Raw genomic sequence first — 25,056 nt, 5'->3', positions numbered from 1 at the left:
AATCCGACGCAAAACTGACAGTTAATTGTAAGGTTCAGAGCCTGTTAATGACGATGGAACACACACAAATTGCGTCGCGATTCAATACGTCGTCCTCCGGCCGACCTGTCTCCAAGGGTCTATTGCTGCCTCGGGCACCTTATGGTCGTTCTCCTGTGAGTCTAGATTTTCGAATCCGACGCAAAACTGACAGTTAATTGTAACGTTCAGAGCCTGTTAATGACGATGGAAGACACAAATTGCGTCGCGATTCAATACATCGTCCTCCAGCCGACTTGACTCCAAGGGTCTAGTGCTGCCTCGGGCACCTTATGTTCGTTCTTCTGTGAGTCTAGATTTTCGAATCCGACGCAAAACTGACAGTTAATTGTAAGGTTCAGAGCCTCTTAATGACAATGGAACACACAAATTGAGTCGCGATTCAATACATCGTCCTCCGGCCGACCTGTCTCCAAGGGTCTATTGCTGCCTCGGGCACCTTATGGTCGTTCCTCTGTGAGTCTAGATTTTCGAATCCGACGCAAAACTGACAGTTAATTGTATGGTTCACAGCCTCTTAATGACAATGGAACACACAAATTGAGTCGCGATTCAATACATCGTCCTCCGGCCGACCTGTCTCCAAGGGTCTATTGCTGCCTGGGCACCTTATGGTCGATCTCCTGTGAGTCTAGATTCTCGAATCCGACTCAAAACTGACAGTTAATTGTAACGTTCAGAGCCTGTTAATGACGATGGAACACACAAATTGCGTCGCGATTCAATACATCGTCCTCCGGCCGACCTGTCTCCAAGGGTCTAGTGCTGCCTCGGGCACCTTATGGTCGTTCTCCTGTGAGTCTAGATTTTCGAATCCGACGCAAAACTGACAGTTAATTGTAAGGTTCGGAGCCTGTTAATGACGATGGAACACACAAATTGCGTCGCGATTCAATACATCGTCCTCCGGCCGACCTGTCTCCAAGGATCTATTGCTGCCTAGGGCACCTTATGGTCGATCTCCTGTGAGTCTGGATTTTCGAATCCGACGCAAAACTGACAGTTAATTGTAACGTTCAGAGCCTGTTAATGACGATGGAACACACAAATCGCGTCGCGATTCAATACATCGTCCTCCAGCCGACCTGTCTCTAAGGGTCTAGCGCTGCCTCGGGCACCTTATGGTCGTTCTCCTGTGAGTCTAGATTTTCGAATCCGACGCAAAACTGACAGTTAATCGTAAGGTTCAGAGCCTCTTAATGACAATGGAACACACAAATTGCGTCGCGATTCAATACATCGTCCTCCGGCCGACCTGTCTCCAAGGGTCTATTGCTGCCTCGGGCACCTTATGGTCGATCTCCTGTGAGTCTAGATTTTCGAATCCGACGCAAAACTGACAGTTAATTGTAACGTTCAGAGCCTGTTAATGACGATGGAACACACAAATTGCGTCGCGATTCAATACATCGTCCTCCAGCCGACTTGTCTCCAAGGGTCTAGTGCTGCCTCGGACACCTTATGGTCGTTCTCCTGTGAGTCTAGATTTTCGAATCCAACGCAAAACTGACAGTTAATTGTAACGTTCAGAGCCTGTTAATGACAATGGAACACACAAATCGCGTCGCGATTCAATACATCGTCCTCCGCCCGACCTGTCTCCAAGGGTCTATTGCTGCCCCGGGCACCTTATGTTCGATCTCCTGTGAGTCTAGATTTTCGAATCCGACGCAAAACTGACAGTTAATTGTAACGTTCAGAGCCTGTTAATGACGATGGATCACAAAAATCGCGTCGCGATTCAATACATCGTCCTCCAACCGACTTGTCTCCAAGGGCCTAGTGCTGCCACGGGCACCTTATGGTCGTTCTCCTGTGAGTCTAGATTTTCGAATCCGACGCAAAACTGACAGTTAATTGTAAGGTTCAGAGCCTGTTAATGACGATGGAACACACAAATTGCGTCGCGATTCAATACATCGTCCTCCGGCCGACCTGTCTCCAAGGGTCTATTGCTGCCTCGGGCACCTTATGGTCTAGATTTTCGAATCCGACGCAAAACTGACAGTTAATTGTAACGTTCAGAGCCTGTTAATGACGATGGAACACACAAATTGCGTCGCGATTCAATACATCGTCCTCCAGCCGACTTGTCTCCAAGGGTCTAGTGCTGCCTCGGGCACCTTATGGTCGTTCTCCTGTGAGTCTAGATTTTCGAATCCGACGCAAAACTGACAGTTAATTGCAAGGTTCGGAGCCTGTTAATGACGATGGAACCCACAAATTGCGTCGCGATTCAATACATCGTCCTCCGGCCGACCTGTCTCCAAGGATCTATTGCTGCCTAGGGCACCTTATGGTCGATCTCCTGTGAGTCTAGATTTTCGAATCCGACGCAAAACTGACAGTTGATTGTAACGTTCAGAGCCTGTTAATGACGATGGAACACACAAATTGCGTCGCGATTCAATACATCGTCCTCCAGCCGACTTGTCTCCAAGGGTCCAGTGCTGCCTCGGGCACCTTATGGTCGTTCTCCTGTGAGTCTAGATTTTCGAATCCGACGCAAAACTGACAGTTAATTGTAAGGTTCGGAGCCTGTTAATGACGATGGAACCCACAAATTGCGTCGCGAGTCAATACATCGTCATCCGGCCGACCTGTCTCCAAGGGTCAATTGCAGCCTCGGGCACCTTATGGTCTAGATTTTCGAATCCGACGCAAAACTGACAGTTAATTGTAAGGTTCGGAGCCTGTTAATGACGATGGAACCCACAAATTGCGTCGCGAGTCAATACAACGTCCTCCAGCCGACTTGTCTCCAAGGGTCTAGTGCTGCCTCGGGCACCTTATGGTCGTTCTTCTGTGAGTCTAGATTTTCGAATCCGACGCAAAACTGACAGTTAATTGTAAGGTTCAGAGCCTCTTAATGACGATGGAACACACAAATTGCGTCGCGATTCAATACATCGTCCTCCGGCCGACCTGTCTCCAAGGTTCTATTGCTGCCTCGGGCACCTTATGGTCGTTTTCCTGTGAGTCTAGATTTTCGAATCCGACGCAAAACTGACAGTTAATTATAACGTTCAGAGCCTGTTAATGACGCTGGAACACACAAATCGCGTCGCGATTCAATACGTCGTCCTCCAGCCGACTTGTCTCCAAGGGTCTAGTGCTGCCTCGGGCACCTTATGGTCGTTCATCTGTGAGTCTAGATTTTCGAATCCGACGCAAAACTGACTGTTAATTGTAAGGTTCAGAGCCTCTTAATGACAATGGAACACACAAACTGCGTCGCGATTCAATACATCGTCCTCCTGCCGACCTGTCTCCAAGGGTCTATTGCTGCCTCGAGCACCTTATGGTCGATCTCCTGTGAGTCTAGATTTTCGAATCCGACGCAAAACTGACAGTTAATTGTAACGTTCAGAGCCTGTTAATGACGATGGAACACACAAATCGCGTCGCGATTCAATACATCGTCCTCCAGCCGACTTGTCTCCAAGGGTCTAGTGCTGACTCGGGCACCTTATGGTCGTTCTCCTGTGAGTCTAGATTTTCGAATCCGACGCAAAACTGGCAGTTAATTGTAAGGTTCGGAGCCTGTTAATGACGATGGAACACACAAATTGCGTCGCGATTCAATACATCGTCCTCCGGCCGACCTGTCTCCAAGGATCTATTGCTGCCTCGGGCACCTTATGGTCGATCTCCTGTGAGTCTAGATTTTCGAATCCGACGCAAAACTGACAGTTTATTGTAACGTTCAGAGCCTGTTAATGACGATGGAACACACAAATCGCGTCGCGATTCAATACATCGTCTTCCGGCCGACCTGTCTCCAAGGGTCTAGCGCTGCCTCGGGCACCTTATGGTCGTTCTCCTGTGAGTCTAGATTTTCGAATCCGACGCAAAACTGACAGTTAATCGTAAGGTTCAGAGCCTCTTAATGACAATGGAACACACAAATTGCGTCGCGATTCAATACATCGTCCTCCGGCCGACCTGTCTCCAAGGGTCTATTGCTGCCTCGGGCACCTTATGGTCGATCTCCTGTGAGTCTAGATTTTCGAATCCGACGCAAAACTGACAGTTAATTGTAACGTTCAGAGCCTGTTAATGACGATGGAACACACAAATCGCGTCGCGATTCAATACATCGTCCTCCAGCCGACCTGTCTCCAAGGGTCTAGCGCTGCCTCGGGCACCTTATGGTCGTTCTCCTGTGAGTCTAGATTTTCGAATCCGACGCAAAACTGACAGTTAATCGTAAGGTTCAGAGCCTCTTAATGACAATGGAACACACAAATTGCGTCGCGATTCAATACATCGTCCTCCGGCTGACCTGTCTCCAAGTGTCTATTGCTGCCTCGGGCACCTTATGGTCGATCTCCTGTGAGTCTAGATTTTCCAATCCGACGCAAAACTGTCAGTTAATTGTAACGTTCAGAGCCTGTTAATGACGATGGAACACACAAATCGCGTCGCGATTCAATACATCGTCCTCCGGCCGACCTGTCTCAAAGGGTCTATTGCTGCCTCGGGCACCTTATGGTCGATCTCCTGTGAGTCTAGATTTTCGAATCCGACGCAAAACTGACAGTTAATTGTAAGGTTCAGAGCCTGTTAATGACGATGGAACACACACAAATTGCGTCGCGATTCAATACGTCGTCCTCCGGCCGACCTGTCTCCAAGGGTCTATTGCTGCCTCGGGCACCTTATGGTCGTTCTCCTGTGAGTCTAGATTTTCGAATCCGACGCAAAACTGACAGTTAATTGTAACGTTCAGAGCCTGTTAATGACGATGGAAGACACAAATTGCGTCGCGATTCAATACATCGTCCTCCAGCCGACTTGACTCCAAGGGTCTAGTGCTGCCTCGGGCACCTTATGGTCGTTCTTCTGTGAGTCTAGATTTTCGAATCCGACGCAAAACTGACAGTTAATTGTAAGGTTCAGAGCCTCTTAATGACAATGGAACACACAAATTGAGTCGCGATTCAATACATCGTCCTCCGGCCGACCTGTCTCCAAGGGTCTATTGCTGCCTCGGGCACCTTATGGTCGTTCCTCTGTGAGTCTAGATTTTCGAATCCGACGCAAAACTGACAGTTAATTGTATGGTTCAGAGCCTCTTAATGACAATGGAACACACAAATTGAGTCGCGATTCAATACATCGTCCTCCGGCCGACCTGTCTCCAAGGGTCTATTGCTGCCTGGGCACCTTATGGTCGATCTCCTGTGAGTCTAGATTCTCGAATCCGACTCAAAACTGACAGTTAATTGTAACGTTCAGAGCCTGTTAATGACGATGGAACACACAAATCGCGTCGCGATTCAATACATCGTCCTCCAACCGACTTGTCTCCAAGGGTCTAGTGCTGCCACGGGCACCTTATGGTCGTTCTCCTGTGAGTCTAGATTTTCGAATCCGTCGCAAAACTGACAGTTAATTCTAAGGTTCAGAGCCTGTTAATGACGATGGAACACACAAATTGCGTCGCGATTCAATACATCGTCCTCCGGCCGACCTGTCTCCAAGGGTCTAGTGCTGCCTCGGGCACCTTATGGTCGTTCTCCTGTGAGTCTAGATTTTCGAATCCGACGCAAAACTGACAGTTAATTGTAAGGTTCGGAGCCTGTTAATGACGATGGAACACACAAATTGCGTCGCGATTCAATACATCGTCCTCCGGCCGACCTGTCTCCAAGGATCTATTGCTGCCTAGGGCACCTTATGGTCGATCTCCTGTGAGTCTAGATTTTCGAATCCGACGCAAAACTGACAGTTAATTGTAACGTTCAGAGCCTGTTAATGACGATGGAACACACAAATCGCGTCGCGATTCAATACATCGTCCTCCAGCCGACCTGTCTCTAAGGGTCTAGCGCTGCCTCGGGCACCTTATGGTCGTTCTCCTGTGAGTCTAGATTTTCGAATCCGACGCAAAACTGACAGTTAATCGTAAGGTTCAGAGCCTCTTAATGACAATGGAACACACAAATTGCGTCGCGATTCAATACATCGTCCTCCGGCCGACCTGTCTCCAAGGGTCTATTGCTGCCTCGGGCACCTTATGGTCGATCTCCTGTGAGTCTAGATTTTCGAATCCGACGCAAAACTGACAGTTAATTGTAACGTTCAGAGCCTGTTAATGACGATGGAACACACAAATTGCGTCGCGATTCAATACATCGTCCTCCAGCCGACTTGTCTCCAAGGGTCTAGTGCTGCCTCGGACACCTTATGGTCGTTCTCCTGTGAGTCTAGATTTTCGAATCCGACGCAAAACTGACAGTTAATTGTAACGTTCAGAGCCTGTTAATGACAATGGAACACACAAATCGCGTCGCGATTCAATACATCGTCCTCCGCCCGACCTGTCTCCAAGGGTCTATTGCTGCCTCGGGCACATTATGTTCGATCTCCTGTGAGTCTAGATTTTCGAATCCGACGCAAAACTGACAGTTAATTGTAACGTTCAGAGCCTGTTAATGACGATGGAACACAAAAATCGCGTCGCGATTCAATACATCGTCCTCCAACCGACTTGTCTCCAAGGGCCTAGTGCTGCCACGGGCACCTTATGGTCGTTCTCCTGTGAGTCTAGATTTTCGAATCCGACGCAAAACTGACAGTTATTTGTAAGGTTCAGAGCCTGTTAATGACGATGGAACACACAAATTGCGTCGCGATTCAATACATCGTCCTCCGGCCGACCTGTCTCCAAGGGTCTATTGCTGCCTCGGGCACCTTATGGTCTAGATTTTCGAATCCGACGCAAAACTGACAGTTAATTGTAACGTTCAGAGCCTGTTAATGACGATGGAACACACAAATTGCGTCGCGATTCAATACATCGTCCTCCAGCCGACTTGTCTCCAAGGGTCTAGTGCTGCCTCGGGCACCTTATGGTCGTTCTCCTGTGAGTCTAGATTTTCGAATCCGTCGCAAAACTGACAGTTAATTGCAAGGTTCGGAGCCTGTTAATGACGATGGAACCCACAAATTGCGTCGCGATTCAATACATCGTCCTCCGGCCGACCTGTCTCCAAGGATCTATTGCTGCCTAGGGCACCTTATGGTCGATCTCCTGTGAGTCTAGATTTTCGAATCCGACGCAAAACTGACAGTTGATTGTAACGTTCAGAGCCTGTTAATGACGATGGAACACACAAATTGCGTCGCGATTCAATACATCGTCCTCCAGCCGACTTGTCTCCAACGGTCCAGTGCTGCCTCGGGCACCTTATGGTCGTTCTCCTGTGAGTCTAGATTTTCGAATCCGACGCAAAACTGACAGTTAATTGTAAGGTTCGGAGCCTGTTAATGACGATGGAACCCACAAATTGCGTCGCGAGTCAATACATCGTCATCCGGCCGACCTGTCTCCAAGGGTCTATTGCAGCCTCGGGCACCTTATGGTCTAGATTTTCGAATCCGACGCAAAACTGACAGTTAATTGTAACGTTCAGAGCCTGTTAATGACGATTGAACACACAAATCGCGTCGCGATTCAATTCATCGTCCTCCAGCCGACTTGTCTCCAAGGGTCGTTCTCCTGTGAGTCTAGATTTTCGAATCCGACCCAAAACTGACAGTTAATTGTAAGGTTCGGAGCCTGTTAATGACGATGGAACACACAAATCGCGTCGCGATTCAATACATCGTCCTCCGGCCGACCTGTCTCCAAGGGTCTATTGCTGCCTCGGGCACCTTATGGTCGATCTCCTGTGAGTCTAGATTTTCGAATCCGACGCAAAACTGACAGTTAATTGTAAGGTTCAGAGCCTCTTAATGACGATGGAACACACACAAATTGCGTCGCGATTCAATACGTCGTCCTCCGGCCGACCTGTCTCCAAGGGTCTATTGCTGCCTCGGGCACCTTATGGTCGTTCTCCTGTGAGTCTAGATTTTCGAATCCGACGCAAAACTGACAGTTAATTGTAACGTTCAGAGCCTGTTAATGACGATGGAAGACACAAATTGCGTCGCGATTCAATACATCGTCCTCCAGCCGACTTGACTCCAAGGGTCTAGTGCTGCCTCGGGCACCTTATGGTCGTTCTTCTGTGAGTCTAGATTTTCGAATCCGACGCAAAACTGACAGTTAATTGTAAGGTTCAGAGCCTCTTAATGACAATGGAACACACAAATTGAGTCGCGATTCAATACATCGTCCTCCGGCCGACCTGTCTCCAAGGGTCTATTGCTGCCTCGGGCACCTTATGGTCGTTCCTCTGTGAGTCTAGAATTTCGAATCCGACGCAAAACTGACAGTTAATTGTAACGTTCAGAGCCTGTTAATGACAATGGAACACACAAATTGAGTCGCGATTCAATACATCGTCCTCCCGCCGACCTGTCTCCAAGGGTCTATTGCAGCCTCGGGCACCTTATGGTCTAGATTTTCGAATCCGACGCAAAACTGACAGTTAATTGTAACGTTCAGAGCCTGTTAATGACGATGGAACACACAAATCGCGTCGCGATTCAATACATCGTCCTCCAGCCGACATGTCTCCAAGGGTCTAGTGCTGCCTCGGGCACCTTATGGTCGTTCTCCTGTGAGTCTAGATTTTCGAATCCGACGCAAAACTGACAGTTAATTGTAAGGTTCGGAACCTGTTAATGACGATGGAACACACAAATTGCGTCGCGATTCAATACATCGTCCTCCGGCCGACCTGTCTCCAAGGATCTATTGCTGCCTAGGGCACCTTATGGTCGATCTCCTGTGAGTCTAGATTTTCGAATCCGACGCAAAACTGACAGTTAATTGTAACGTTCAGAGCCTGTTAATGACGATGGAACACACAAATTGCGTCGCGATTCAATACATCGTCCTCCAGCCGACTTGTCTCCAAGGGTCTAGTGCTGCCTCGGGCACCTTATGGTCGTTCTTCTGTGAGTCTAGATTTTCGAATCCGACGCAAAACTGACAGTTAATTGTAAGGTTCAGAGCCTCTTAATGACGATGGAACACACAAATTGCGTCGCGATTCAATACATCGTCCTCCAGCCGACCTGTCTCCAAGGGTCTAGTGCTGCCTCGAGCACCTTATGGTCGATCTCCTGTGAGTCTAGATTTTCGAATCCGACGCAAAACTGGCAGTTAATTGTAACGTTCAGAGCCTGTTAATGACGATGGAACACACAAATTGCGTCGCGATTCAATACATCGTCCTCCAGCCGACCTGTCTCCAAGGGTCTAGTGCTGCCTCGAGCACCTTATAGTCGTTCTCCTGTGAGTCTAGATTTTCGAATCCGACGCAAAACTGACAGTTAATCGTAAGGTTCAGAGCCTCTTAATGACAATGGAACACACAAATTGCGTCGCGATTCAATACATCGTCCTCCGGCCGACCTGTCTCCAATGGTCTATTGCTGCCTCGGGCACCTTATGGTCGATCTCCTGTGAGTCTAGATTTTCGAATCCGACGCAAAACTGACAGTTAATTGTAACGTTCAGAGCCTGTTAATGACGATGGAACACACAAATTGCGTCGCGATTCAATACATCGTCCTCCAGCCGACTTGTCTCCAAGGGTCTAGTGCTGCCTCGGGCACCTTATGGTCGTTCTTCTGTGAGTCTAGATTTTCGAATCCGACGCAAAACTGACAGTTAATTGTAAGGTTCAGAGCCTCTTAATGACGATGGAACACACAAATTGCGTCGCGATTCAATACATCGTCCTCCGGCCGACCTGTCTCCAAGGGTCTATTGCTGCCTCGGGCACCTTATGGTCGTTTTCCTGTGAGTCTAGATTTTCGAATCCGACGCAAAACTGACAGTTAATTATAACGTTCAGAGCCTGTTAATGACGCTGGAACACACAAATCGCGTCGCGATTCAATACGTCGTCCTCCAGCCGACTTGTCTCCAAGGGTCTAGTGCTGCCTCGGGCACCTTATGGTCGTTCTCCTGTGAGTCTAGATTTTCGAATCCGACGCAAAACTGACTGTTAATTGTAAGGTTCAAAGCCTCTTAATGACAATGGAACACACAAACTGCGTCGCGATTCAATACATCGTCCTCCTGCCGACCTGTCTCCAAGGGTCTATTGCTGCCTCGAGCACCTTATGGTCGATCTCTTGTGAGTCTAGATTTTCGAATCCGACGCAAAACTGACAGTTAATTGTAACGTTCAGAGCCTGTTAATGACGATGGAACACACAAATCGCGTCGCGATTCAATACATCGTCCTCCAGCCGACTTGTCTCCAAGGGTCTAGTGCTGCCTCGGGCACCTTATGGTCGTTCTCCTGTGAGTCTAGATTTTCGAATCCGACGCAAAACTGGCAGTTAATTGTAAGGTTCGGAGCCTGTTAATGACGATGGAACACACAAATTGCGTCGCGATTCAATACATCGTCCTCCGGCCGACCTGTCTAAAAGGGTCTAGCGCTGCCTCGGGCACCTTATGGTCGTTCTCCTGTGAGTCTAGATTTTCGAATCCGACGCAAAACTGACAGTTAATCGTAAGGTTCAGAGCCTGTTAATGACGATGGAACACACAAATTGCGTCGCGATTCAATACATCGTCCTCCAGCCGACTTGTCTCCAAGGGTCTAGTGCTGCCTCGGACACCTTATGGTCGTTCTCCTGTGAGTCTAGATTTTCGAATCCGACGCAAAACTGACAGTTAATTGTAACGTTCAGAGCCTGTTAATGACAATGGAACACACAAATCGCGTCGCGATTCAATACATCGTCCTCCGGCCGACCTGTCTCCAAGGGTCTATTGCTGCCTCGGGCACCTTATGGTCGATCTCCTGTGAGTCTAGATTTTCGAATCCGACGCAAAACTGACAGTTAATTGTAACGTTCAGAGCCTGTTAATGACGATGGAACACAAAAATCGCGTCGCGATTCAATACATCGTCCTCCAACCGACTTGTCTCCAAGGGTCTAGTGCTGCCACGGGCACCTTATGGTCGTTCTCCTGTGAGTCTAGATTTTCGAATCCGACGCAAAACTGACAGTTAATTGTAAGGTTCAGAGCCTGTTAATGACGATGGAACACACAAGTTGCGTCGCGATTCAATAATCGTCCTCCGGCCGACCTGTCTCCAAGGGTCTATTGCTGCCTCAGGGACCTTATGGTCTAGATTTTCGAATCCGACGCAAAACTGACAGTTAATTGTAACGTTCAGAGCCTGTTAATGACGATGGAACACACAAATTGCGTCGCGATTCAATACATCGTCCTCCAGCCGACTTGTCTCCAAGGGTCTAGTGCTGCCTCGGGCACCTTATGGTCGTTCTCCTGTGAGTCTAGATTTTCGAATCCGACGCAAAACTGACAGTTAATTGTAAGGTTCGGAGCCTGTTAATGACGATGGAACCCACAAATTGCGTCGCGATTCAATACATCGTCCTCCGGCCGACCTGTCTCCAAGGATCTATTGCTGCCTAGGGCACCTTATGGTCGATCTCCTGTGAGTCTAGATTTTCGAATCCGACGCAAAACTGACAGTTGATTGTAACATTCAGAGCCTGTTAATGACGATGGAACACACAAATTGCGTCGCGATTCAATACATCGTCCTCCAGCCGACTTGTCTCCAAGGGTCTAGTGCTGCCTCGGGCACCTTATGGTCGTTCTCCTGTGAGTCTAGATTTTCGAATCCGACGCAAAACTGACAGTTAATTGTAAGGTTCGGAGCCTGTTAATGACGATGGAACCCACAAATTGCGTCGCGATTCAATACATCGTCCTCCGGCCGACCTGTCTCCAAGGGTCTATTGCAGCCTCGGGCACCTTATGGTCTACATTTTCGAATCCGACGCAAAACTGACAGTTAATTGTAACGTTCAGAGCCTGTTAATGACGATGGAACACACAAATCGCGTCGCGATTCAATACATCGTCCTCCAGCCGACTTGTCTCCAAGGGTCTAGTGCTGCCTCGGGCACCTTATGGTCGTTCTCCTGTGAGTCTAGATTTTCGAATCCGACGCAAAACTGACAGTTAATTGTAAGGTTCGGAGCCTGTTAATGACGATGGAACACACAAATTGCGTCGCGATTCAATACATCGTCCTCCGGCCGACCTGTCTCCAAGGATCTATTGCTGCCTAGGGCACCTTATGGTCGATCTCCTGTGAGTCTAGATTTTCGAATCCGACGCAAAACTGACAGTTAATTGTAAGGTTCAGAGCCTGTTAATGATGATGGAACACACAAATCGCGTCGCGATTCAATACATCGTCCTCCAGCCGACCTGTCTCCAAGGGTCTAGTGCTGCCTCGGGCACCTTATGGTCGTTCTCCTGTGAGTCTAGATTTTCGAATCCGACGCAAAACTGACAGTTAATCGTAAGGTTCAGAGCCTCTTAATGACAATGGAACACACAAATTGCGTCGCGATTCAATACATCGTCCTCCGGCCGACCTGTCTCCAAGGGTCTATTGCTGCCTCGGGCACCTTATGGTCGATCTCCTGTGAGTCTAGATTTTCGAATCCGACGCAAAACTGACAGTTAATTGTAACGTTCAGAGCCTGTTAATGACGATGGAACACACAAATTGCGTCGCGATTCAATACATCGTCCTCCAGCCGACTTGTCTCCAAGGGTCTAGTGCTGCCTCGGGCACCTTATGGTCGTTCTTCTGTGAGTCTAGATTTTCGAATCCGACGCAAAACTGACAGTTAATTGTAAGGTTCAGAGCCTCTTAATGACGATGGAACACACAAATTGCGACGTGATTCAATACATCGTCCTCCGGCCGACCTGTCTCCAAGGGTCTATTGCTGCCTCGGGCACCTTATGGTCGTTTTCCTGTGAGTCTAGATTTTCGAATCCGACGCAAAACTGACAGTTAATTGTAACGTTCAGAGCCTGTTAATGACGCTGGAACACACAAATCGCGTCGCGATTCAATACGTCGTCCTCCAGCCGACTTGTCTCCAAGGGTCTAGTGCTGCCTCGGGCACCTTATGGTCGTTCATCTGTGAGTCTAGATTTTCGAATCCGACGCAAAACTGACTGTTAATTGTAAGGTTCAGAGCCTCTTAATGACAATGGAACACACAAACTGCGGCGCGATTCAATACATCGTCCTCCTGCCGACCTGTCTCCAAGGGTCTATTGCTGCCTCGAGCACCTTATGGTCGATCTCCTGTGAGTCTAGATTTTCGAATCCGACGCAAAACTGACAGTTAATTGTAACGTTCAGAGCCTGTTAATGACGATGGAACACAGAAATCGCGTCGCGATTCAATACATCGTCCTCCAGCCGACTTGTCTCCAATGGTCTAGTGCGGCCTCGGGCACCTTATGGTCGTTCTCCTGTGAGTCTAGATTTTCGAATCCGACGCAAAACTGGCAGTTAATTGTAAGGTTCGGAGCCTGTTAATGACGATGGAACACACAAATTGCGTCGCGATTCAATACATCGTCCTCCGGCCGACCTGTCTCCAAGGATCTATTGCTGCCTCGGGCACCTTATGGTCGATCCCCTGTTAGTCTAGATTTTCGAATCCGACGCAAAACTGACAGTTAATTGTAACGTTCAGAGCCTGTTAATGACGATGGAACACACAAATCGCGTCGCGATTCAATACATCGACCTCCAGCCGACCTGTCTCCAAGGGTCTAGCGCTGCCTCGGGCACCTTATGGTCGTTCTCCTGTGAGTCTAGATTTTCGAATCCGACGCAAAACTGACAGTTAATCGTAAGGTTCAGAGCCTCTTAATGACAATGGAACACACAAATTGCGTCGCGATTCAATACATCGTCCTCCGGCCGACCTGTCTCCAAGGGTCTATTGCTGCCTCGGGCACCTTATGGTCGATCTCCTGTGAGTCTAGATTTTCGAATCCGAGGCAAAACTGACAGTTAATTGTAACGTTCAGAGCCTGTTAATGACGATGGAACACACAAATTGCGTCGCGATTCAATACATCGTCCTCCAGCCGAATTGTCTCCAAGGGTCTAGTGCTGCCTCGGACACCTTATGGTCGTTCTCCTGTGAGTCTAGATTTTCGAATCCGACGCAAACTGACAGTTAATTGTAACGTTCAGAGCCTGTTAATGACAATGGAACACACAAATCGCGTAGCGATTCAATACATCGTCCTCCGGCCGACCTGTCTCCAAGGGTCTATTGCTGCCTCGGGCACCTTATGGTCGATCTCCTGTGAGTCTAGATTTTCGAATCCGACGCAAAACTGACAGTTAATTGTAACGTTCAGAGCCTGTTAATGACGATGGAACACAAAAATCGCGTCGCGATTCAATACACCGTCCTCCAACCGACTTGTCTCCAAGGGTCTAGTGCTGCCACGGGCACCTTATGGTCGTTCTCCTGTGAGTCTAGATTTCCGAATCCGACGCAAAACTGACAGTTAATTGTAAGGTTCAGAGCCTGTTAATGACGATGGAACACACAAATTGCGTCTCGATTCAATACATCGTCCTCCGGCCGACCTGTCTCCAAGGGTCTATTGCTGCCTCGGGCACCTTATGGTCTAGATTTTCGAATCCGACGCAAAACTGACAGTTAATTGTAAGGTTCAGAGCCTCTTAATGACGATGGAACACACAAATTGCGACGTGATTCAATACATCGTCCTCCGGCCGACCTGTCTCCAAGGGTCTATTGCTGCCTCGGGCACCTTATGGTCGTTTTCCTGTGAGTCTAGATTTTCGAATCCGACGCAAAACTGACAGTTAATTGTAACGTTCAGAGCCTGTTAATGACGCTGGAACACACAAATCGCGTCGCGATTCAATACGTCGTCCTCCAGCCGACTTGTCTCCAAGGGTCTAGTGCTGCCTCGGGCACCTTATGGTCGTTCATCTGTGAGTCTAGATTTTCGAATCCGACGCAAAACTGACTGTTAATTGTAAGGTTCAGAGCCTCTTAATGACAATGGAACACACAAACTGCGGCGCGATTCAATACATCGTCCTCCTGCCGACCTGTCTCCAAGGGTCTATTGCTGCCTCGAGCACCTTATGGTCGATCTCCTGTGAGTCTAGATTTTCGAATCCGACGCAAAACTGACAGTTAATTGTAACGTTCAGAGCCTGTTAATGACGATGGAACACACAAATCGCGTCGCGATTCAATACATCGTCCTCCAGCCGACTTGTCTCCAATGGTCTAGTGCGGCCTCGGGCACCTTATGGTCGTTCTCCTGTGAGTCTAGATTTTCGAATCCGACGCAAAACTGGCAGTTAATTGTAAGGTTCGGAGCCTGTTAATGACGATGGAACACACAAATTGCGTCGCGATTCAATACATCGTCCTCCGGCCGACCTGTCTCCAAGGATCTATTGCTGCCTCGGGCACCTTATGGTCGATCCCCTGTTAGTCTAGATTTTCGAATCCGACGCAAAACTGACAGTTAATTGTAACGTTCAGAGCCTGTTAATGACGATGGAACACACAAATCGCGTCGCGATTCAATACATCGACCTCCAGCCGACCTGTCTCCAAGGGTCTAGCGCTGCCTCGGGCACCTTATGGTCGTTCTCCTGTGAGTCTAGATTTTCGAATCCGACGCAAAACTGACAGTTAATCGTAAGGTTCAGAGCCTCTTAATGACAATGGAACACACAAATTGCGTCGCGATTCAATACATCGTCCTCCGGCCGACCTGTCTCCAAGGGTCTATTGCTGCCTCGGGCACCTTATGGTCGATCTCCTGTGAGTCTAGATTTTCGAATCCGAGGCAAAACTGACAGTTAATTGTAACGTTCAGAGCCTGTTAATGACGATGGAACACACAAATTGCGTCGCGATTCAATACATCGTCCTCCAGCCGAATTGTCTCCAAGGGTCTAGTGCTGCCTCGGACACCTTATGGTCGTTCTCCTGTGAGTCTAGATTTTCGAATCCGACGCAAAACTGACAGTTAATCGTAAGGTTCAGAGCCTCTTAATGACAATGGAACACACAAATTGCGTCGCGATTCAATACATCGTCCTCCGGCCGACCTGTCTCCAAGGGTCTATTGCTGCCTCGGGCACCTTATGGTCGATCTCCTGTGAGTCTAGATTTTCGAATCCGACGCAAAACTGACAGTTAATTGTAACGTTCAGAGCCTGTTAATGACGATGGAACACACAAATTGCGTCGCGATTCAATACATCGTCCTCCAGCCGACTTGTCTCCAAGGGTCTAGTGCTGCCTCGGGCACCTTATGGTCGTTCTTCTGTGAGTCTAGATTTTCGAATCCGACGCAAAACTGACAGTTAATTGTAAGGTTCAGAGCCTCTTAATGACGATGGAACACACAAATTGCGACGTGATTCAATACATCGTCCTCCGGCCGACCTGTCTCCAAGGGTCTATTGCTGCCTCGGGCACCTTATGGTCGTTTTCCTGTGAGTCTAGATTTTCGAATCCGACGCAAAACTGACAGTTAATTGTAACGTTCAGAGCCTGTTAATGACGCTGGAACACACAAATCGCGTCGCGATTCAATACGTCGTCCTCCAGCCGACTTGTCTCCAAGGGTCTAGTGCTGCCTCGGGCACCTTATGGTCGTTCATCTGTGAGTCTAGATTTTCGAATCCGACGCAAAACTGACTGTTAATTGTAAGGTTCAGAGCCTCTTAATGACAATGGAACACACAAACTGCGGCGCGATTCAATACATCGTCCTCCTGCCGACCTGTCTCCAAGGGTCTATTGCTGCCTCGAGCACCTTATGGTCGATCTCCTGTGAGTCTAGATTTTCGAATCCGACGCAAAACTGACAGTTAATTGTAACGTTCAGAGCCTGTTAATGACGATGGAACACACAAATCGCGTCGCGATTCAATACATCGTCCTCCAGCCGACTTGTCTCCAATGGTCTAGTGCGGCCTCGGGCACCTTATGGTCGTTCTCCTGTGAGTCTAGATTTTCGAATCCGACGCAAAACTGGCAGTTAATTGTAAGGTTCGGAGCCTGTTAATGACGATGGAACACACAAATTGCGTCGCGATTCAATACATCGTCCTCCGGCCGACCTGTCTCCAAGGGTCTATTGCTGCCTGGGCACCTTATGGTCGATCTCCTGTGAGTCTAGATTTTCGAATCCGAGGCAAAACTGACAGTTAATTGTAACGTTCAGAGCCTGTTAATGACGATGGAACACACAAATTGCGTCGCGATTCAATACATCGTCCTCCAGCCGAATTGTCTCCAAGGGTCTAGTGCTGCCTCGGACACCTTATGGTCGTTCTCCTGTGAGTCTAGATTTTCGAATCCGACGCAAACTGACAGTTAATTGTAACGTTCAGAGCCTGTTAATGACAATGGAACACACAAATCGCGTAGCGATTCAATACATCGTCCTCCGGCCGACCTGTCTCCAAGGGTCTATTGCTGCCTCGGGCACCTTATGGTCGATCTCCTGTGAGTCTAGATTTTCGAATCCGACGCAAAACTGACAGTTAATTGTAACGTTCAGAGCCTGTTAATGACGATGGAACACAAAAATCGCGTCGCGATTCAATACACCGTCCTCCAACCGACTTGTCTCCAAGGGTCTAGTGCTGCCACGGGCACCTTATGGTCGTTCTCCTGTGAGTCTAGATTTCCGAATCCGACGCAAAACTGACAGTTAATTGTAAGGTTCAGAGCCTGTTAATGACGATGGAACACACAAATTGCGTCTCGATTCAATACATCGTCCTCCGGCCGACCTGTCTCCAAGGGTCTATTGCTGCCTCGGGCACCTTATGGTCTAGATTTTCGAATCCGACGCAAAACTGACAGTTAATTGTAAGGTTCAGAGCCTGTTAATGACGATGGAACACACAAATTGCGTCACGATTCAATACATCGTCCTCCAGCCGACTTGTCTCCAAGGGTCTAGTGCTGCCTCGGGCACCTTATGGTCGTTCATCTGTGAGTCTAGATTTTCGAATCTGACGCAAAACTGACTGTTAATTGTAAGGTTCAGAGCCTCTTAATGACAATGGAACACACAAACTGCGGCGCGATTCAATACATCGTCCTCCTGCCGACCTGTCTCCAAGGGTCTATTGCTGCCTCGAGCACCTTATGGTCGATCTCCTGTGAGTCTAGATTTTCGAATCCGACGCAAAACTGACAGTTAATTGTAACGTTCAGAGCCTGTTAATGACGATGGAACACACAAATCGCGTCGCGATTCAATACATCGTCCTCCAGCCGACTTGTCTCCAATGGTCTAGTGCGGCCTCGGGCACCTTATGGTCGTTCTCCTGTGAGTCTAGATTTTCGAATCCGACGCAAAACTGGCAGTTAATTGTAAGGTTCGGAGCCTGTTAATGACGATGGAACACACAAATTGCGTCGCGATTCAATACATCGTCCTCCGGCCGACCTGTCTCTAAGGATCTATTGCTGCCTCGGGCACCTTATGGTCGATCCCCTGTTAGTCTAGATTTTCGAATCCGACGCAAAACTGACAGTTAATTGTAACGTTCAGAGCCTGTTAATGACGATGGAACACACAAATCGCGTCGCGATTCAATACATCGACCTCCAGCCGACCTGTCTCCAAGGGTCTAGCGCTGCCTCGGGCACCTTATGGTCGTTCTCCTGTGAGTCTAGATTTTCGAATCCGACGCAAAACTGACAGTTAATCGTAAGGTTCAGAGCCTCTTAATGACAATGGAACACACAAATTGCGTCGCGATTCAATACATCGTCCTCCGGCCGACCTGTCTCCAAGGGTCTATTGCTGCCTCGGGCACCTTATGGTCGATCTCCTGTGAGTCTAGATTTTCGAATCCGAGGCAAAACTGACAGTTAATTGTAACGTTCAGAGCCTGTTAATGACGATGGAACACACAAATTGCGTCGCGATTCAATACATCGTCCTCCAGCCGAATTGTCTCCAAGGGTCTAGTGCTGCCTCGGACACCTTATGGTCGTTCTCCTGTGAGTCTAGATTTTCGAATCCGACGCAAACTGACAGTTAATTGTAACGTTCAGAGCCTGTTAATGACAATGGAACACACAAATCGCGTAGCGATTCAATACATCGTCCTCCGGCCGACCTGTCTCCAAGGGTCTATTGCTGCCTCGGGCACCTTATGGTCGATCTCCTGTGAGTCTAGATTTTCGAATCCGACGCAAAACTGACAGTTAATTGTAACGTTCAGAGCCTGTTAATGACGATGGAACACAAAAATCGCGTCGCGATTCAATACACCGTCCTCCAACCGACTTGTCTCCAAGGGTCTAGTGCTGCCACGGGCACCTTATGGTCGTTCTCCTGTGAGTCTAGATTTCCGAATCCGACGCAAAACTGACAGTTAATTGTAAGGTTCAGAGCCTGTTAATGACGATGGAACACACAAATTGCGTCTCGATTCAATACATCGTCCTCCGGCCGACCTGTCTCCAAGGGTCTATTGCTGCCTCGGGCACCTTATGGTCTAGATTTTCGAATCCGACGCAAAACTGACAGTTAATTGTAAGGTTCAGAGCCTGTTAATGACGATGGAACACACAAATTGCGTCACGATTCAATACATCGTCCTCCAGCCGACTTGTCTCCAAGGGTCTAGTGCTGCCTCGGGCACCTTATGGTCGTTCTCCTGTGAGTCTAGATTTTCGAATCCGACGCAAAACTGACAGTTAATTGTAAGGTTCGGAGCCTGTTAATGACGATGGAACCCACAAATTGCGTCGCGATTCAATACATCGTCCTCCGGCCGACCTGTCTCCAAGGATCTATTGCTGCCTAGGGCACCTTATGGTCGATCTCCTGTGAGTCTAGATTTTCGAATCCGACGCAAAACTGACAGTTGATTGTAACGTTCAGAGCCTGTTAATGACGATGGAACACACAAATTGCGTCGCGATTCAATACATCGTCCTCCAGCCGACTTGTCTCCAAGGGTCTAGTGCTGCCTCGGGCACCTTATGGTCGTTCTCCTGTGAGTCTAGATTTTCGAATCCGACGCAAAACTGACAGTTAATTGTAAGGTTCGGAGCCTGTTAATGACGATGGAACCCACAAATTGCGTCGCGATTCAATACATCGTCCTCCGGCCGACCTGTCTCCAAGGATCTATTGCTGCCTAGGGCACCTTATGGTCGTTCTTCTGTGAGTCTAGATTTTCGAATCCGACGCAAAACTGACAGTTAATTGTAAGGTTCAGAGCCTGTTAATGACGATGGAACACACAAATTGCGTCGCGATTCAATACATCGTCCTCCGGCCGACCTGTCTCCAAGGGTCTATTGCTGCCTCGGGCACCTTATGGTCTAGATTTTCGAATCCGACGCAAAACTAACAGTTAATTGTAACGTTCAGAGCCTGTTAATGACGATGGAACACACAAATCGCGTCGCGATTCAATACATCGTCCTCCGGCCGACCTGTCTCCAAGGGTCTATTGCTGCCTCGGGCACCTTATGGTCGATCTCCTGTGAGTCTAGATTTTCGAATCCGACGCAAAACTGACAGTTAATTGTAAGGTTCAGAGCCTGTTAATGACGATGGAACACACAAATTGCGTCGCGATTCAATACGTCGTCCTCCGGCCGACCTGTCTCCAAGGGTCTATTGCTGCCTCGGGCACCTTGTGGTCGTTCTTCTGTGATTCTAGATTTTCGAATCCGACGCAAAACTGACAGTTAATTGTCACGTTCACAGCCTGTTAATGACGATGGAAGACACAAATTGCGTCGCGATTCAATACATCGTCCTCCAGCCGACTTGTCTCCAAGGGTCTAGTGCTGCCTCGGGCACCTTATGGTCGTTCCACTGTGAGTCTCGATTTTCGAATCCGACGCAAAACTGACAGTTAATTGTAAGGTTCAGAGCCTCTTAATGACAATGGAAAACACAAATTGAGTCGCGATTCAATACATCGTTCTCCGGCCGACCTGTCTCCAAGGGTCTATTGCTGCCTGGGCACCTTATGGTCGATCTCCTGTGAGTCTAGATTTTCGAATCCGACGCAAAACTGACAGTTAATTGTAAGGTTCAGAGCCTGTTAATGACGATGGAACACACAAATTGCGTCGCGATTCAATACGTCGTCCTCCGGCCGACCTGTCTCCAAGGGTCTATTGCTGCCTCGGGCACCTTGTGGTCGTTCTTCTGTGATTCTAGATTTTCGAATCCGACGCAAAACTGACAGTTAATTGTCACGTTCAGAGCCTGTTAATGACGATGGAAGACACAAATTGCGTCGCGATTCAATACATCGTCCTCCAGCCGACTTGTCTCCAAGGGTCTAGTGCTGCCTCGGGCACCTTATGGTCGTTCCTCTGTGAGTCTCGATTTTCGAATCCGACGCAAAACTGACAGTTAATTGTAAGGTTCAGAGCCTCTTAATGACAATGGAAAACACAAATTGAGTCGCGATTCAATACATCGTCCTCCGGCCGACCTGTCTCCAAGGGTCTATTGCTGCCTGGGCACCTTATGGTCGATCTCCTGTGAGTCTAGATTTTCGAATCCGACGCAAAACTGACAGTTAATTGTAAGGTTCAGAGCCTGTTAATGACGATGGAACACACAAATTGCGTCGCGATTCAATACATCGTCCTCCGGCCGACCTGTCTCCAAGGATCTATTGCTGCCTCGGGCACCTTATGGTCGATCCCCTGTTAGTCTAGATTTTCGAATCCGACGCAAAACTGACAGTTAATTGTAACGTTCAGAGCCTGTTAATGACGATGGAACACACAAATCGCGTCGCGATTCAATACATCGACCTCCAGCCGACCTGTCTCCAAGGGTCTAGCGCTGCCTCGGGCACCTTATGGTCGTTCTCCTGTGAGTCTAGATTTTCGAATCCGACGCAAAACTGACAGTTAATCGTAAGGTTCAGAGCCTCTTAATGACAATGGAACACACAAATTGCGTCGCGATTCAATACATCGTCCTCCGGCCGACCTGTCTCCAAGGGTCTATTGCTGCCTCGGGCACCTTATGGTCGATCTCCTGTGAGTCTAGATTTTCGAATCCGAGGCAAAACTGACAGTTAATTGTAACGTTCAGAGCCTGTTAATGACGATGGAACACACAAATTGCGTCGCGATTCAATACATCGTCCTCCAGCCGAATTGTCTCCAAGGGTCTAGTGCTGCCTCGGACACCTTATGGTCGTTCACCTGTGAGTCTAGATTTTCGAATCCGACGCAAACTGACAGTTAATTGTAACGTTCAGAGCCTGTTAATGACAATGGAACACACAAATCGCGTAGCGATTCAATACATCGTCCTCCGGCCGACCTGTCTCCAAGGGTCTATTGCTGCCTCGGGCACCTTATGGTCGATCTCCTGTGAGTCTAGATTTTCGAATCCGACGCAAAACTGACAGTTAATTGTAACGTTCAGAGCCTGTTAATGACGATGGAACACAAAAATCGCGTCGCGATTCAATACACCGTCCTCCAACCGACTTGTCTCCAAGGGTCTAGTGCTGCCACGGGCACCTTATGGTCGTTCTCCTGTGAGTCTAGATTTCCGAATCCGACGCAAAACTGACAGTTAATTGTAAGGTTCAGAGCCTGTTAATGACGATGGAACACACAAATTGCGTCTCGATTCAATACATCGTCCTCCGGCCGACCTGTCTCCAAGGGTCTATTGCTGCCTCGGGCACCTTATGGTCTAGATTTTCGAATCCGACGCAAAACTGACAGTTAATTGTAAGGTTCAGAGCCTGTTAATGACGATGGAACACACAAATTGCGTCACGATTCAATACATCGTCCTCCAGCCGACTTGTCTCCAAGGGTCTAGTGCTGCCTCGGGCACCTTATGGTCGTTCTCCTGTGAGTCTAGATTTTCGAATCCGACGCAAAACTGACAGTTAATTGTAAGGTTCGGAGCCTGTTAATGACGATGGAACCCACAAATTGCGTCGCGATTCAATACATCGTCCTCCGGCCGACCTGTCTCCAAGGATCTATTGCTGCCTAGGGCACCTTATGGTCGATCTCCTGTGAGTCTAGATTTTCGAATCCGACGCAAAACTGACAGTTGATTGTAACGTTCAGAGCCTGTTAATGACGATGGAACACACAAATTGCGTCGCGATTCAATACATCGTCCTCCAGCCGACTTGTCTCCAAGGGTCTAGTGCTGCCTCGGGCACCTTATGGTCGTTCTCCTGTGAGTCTAGATTTTCGAATCCGACGCAAAACTGACAGTTAATTGTAAGGTTCGGAGCCTGTTAATGACGATGGAACCCACAAATTGCGTCGCGATTCAATACATCGTCCTCCGGCCGACCTGTCTCCAAGGATCTATTGCTGCCTAGGGCACCTTATGGTCGTTCTTCTGTGAGTCTAGATTTTCGAATCCGACGCAAAACTGACAGTTAATTGTAAGGTTCAGAGCCTGTTAATGACGATGGAACACACAAATTGCGTCGCGATTCAATACATCGTCCTCCGGCCGACCTGTCTCCAAGGGTCTATTGCTGCCTCGGGCACCTTATGGTCTAGATTTTCGAATCCGACGCAAAACTAACAGTTAATTGTAACGTTCAGAGCCTGTTAATGACGATGGAACACACAAATCGCGTCGCGATTCAATACATCGTCCTCCGGCCGACCTGTCTCCAAGGGTCTATTGCTGCCTCGGGCACCTTATGGTCGATCTCCTGTGAGTCTAGATTTTCGAATCCGACGCAAAACTGACAGTTAATTGTAAGGTTCAGAGCCTGTTAATGACGATGGAACACACAAATTGCGTCGCGATTCAATACGTCGTCCTCCGGCCGACCTGTCTCCAAGGGTCTATTGCTGCCTCGGGCACCTTGTGGTCGTTCTTCTGTGATTCTAGATTTTCGAATCCGACGCAAAACTGACAGTTAATTGTCACGTTCAGAGCCTGTTAATGACGATGGAAGACGCAAATTGCGTCGCGATTCAATACACCGTCCTCCAACCGACTTGTCTCCAAGGGTCTAGTGCTGCCACGGGCACCTTATGGTCGTTCTCCTGTGAGTCTAGATTTCCGAATCCGACGCAAAACTGACAGTTAATTGTAAGGTTCAGAGCCTGTTAATGACGATGGAACACACAAATTGCGTCTCGATTCAATACATCGTCCTCCGGCCGACCTGTCTCCAAGGGTCTATTGCTGCCTCGGGCACCTTATGGTCTAGATTTTCGAATCCGACGCAAAACTGACAGTTAATTGTAAGGTTCAGAGCCTGTTAATGACGATGGAACACACAAATTGCGTCACGATTCAATATATCGTCCTCCAGCCGACTTGTCTCCAAGGGTCTAGTGCTGCCTCGGGCACCTTATGGTCGTTCTCCTGTGAGTCTAGATTTTCGAATCCGACGCAAAACTGACAGTTAATTGTAAGGTTCGGAGCCTGTTAATGACGATGGAACCCACAAATTGCGTCGCGATTCAATACATCGTCCTCCGGCCGACCTGTCTCCAAGGATCTATTGCTGCCTAGGGCACCTTATGGTCGATCTCCTGTGAGTCTAGATTTTCGAATCCGACGCAAAACTGACAGTTGATTGTAACGTTCAGAGCCTGTTAATGACGATGGAACACACAAATTGCGTCGCGATTCAATACATCGTCCTCCAGCCGACTTGTCTCCAAGGGTCTAGTGCTGCCTCGGGCACCTTATGGTCGTTCTCCTGTGAGTCTAGATTTTCGAATCCGACGCAAAACTGACAGTTAATTGTAAGGTTCGGAGCCTGTTAATGACGATGGAACCCACAAATTGCGTCGCGATTCAATACATCGTCCTCCGGCCGACCTGTCTCCAAGGATCTATTGCTGCCTAGGGCACCTTATGGTCGTTCTTCTGTGAGTCTAGATTTTCGAATCCGACGCAAAACTGACAGTTAATTGTAAGGTTCAGAGCCTGTTAATGACGATGGAACACACAAATTGCGTCGCGATTCAATACATCGTCCTCCGGCCGACCTGTCTCCAAGGGTCTATTGCTGCCTCGGGCACCTTATGGTCTAGATTTTCGAATCCGACGCAAAACTAACAGTTAATTGTAACGTTCAGAGCCTGTTAATGACGATGGAACACACAAATCGCGTCGCGATTCAATACATCGTCCTCCGGCCGACCTGTCTCCAAGGGTCTATTGCTGCCTCGGGCACCTTATGGTCGATCTCC

The sequence above is a fragment of the Schistocerca nitens genome, chromosome 5 (assembly GCF_023898315.1).
Source record: "Schistocerca nitens isolate TAMUIC-IGC-003100 chromosome 5, iqSchNite1.1, whole genome shotgun sequence".
Taxonomy (NCBI): Eukaryota; Metazoa; Arthropoda; class Insecta; order Orthoptera; family Acrididae; genus Schistocerca; species Schistocerca nitens.
This window is presented reverse-complemented; position numbering follows the sequence as displayed.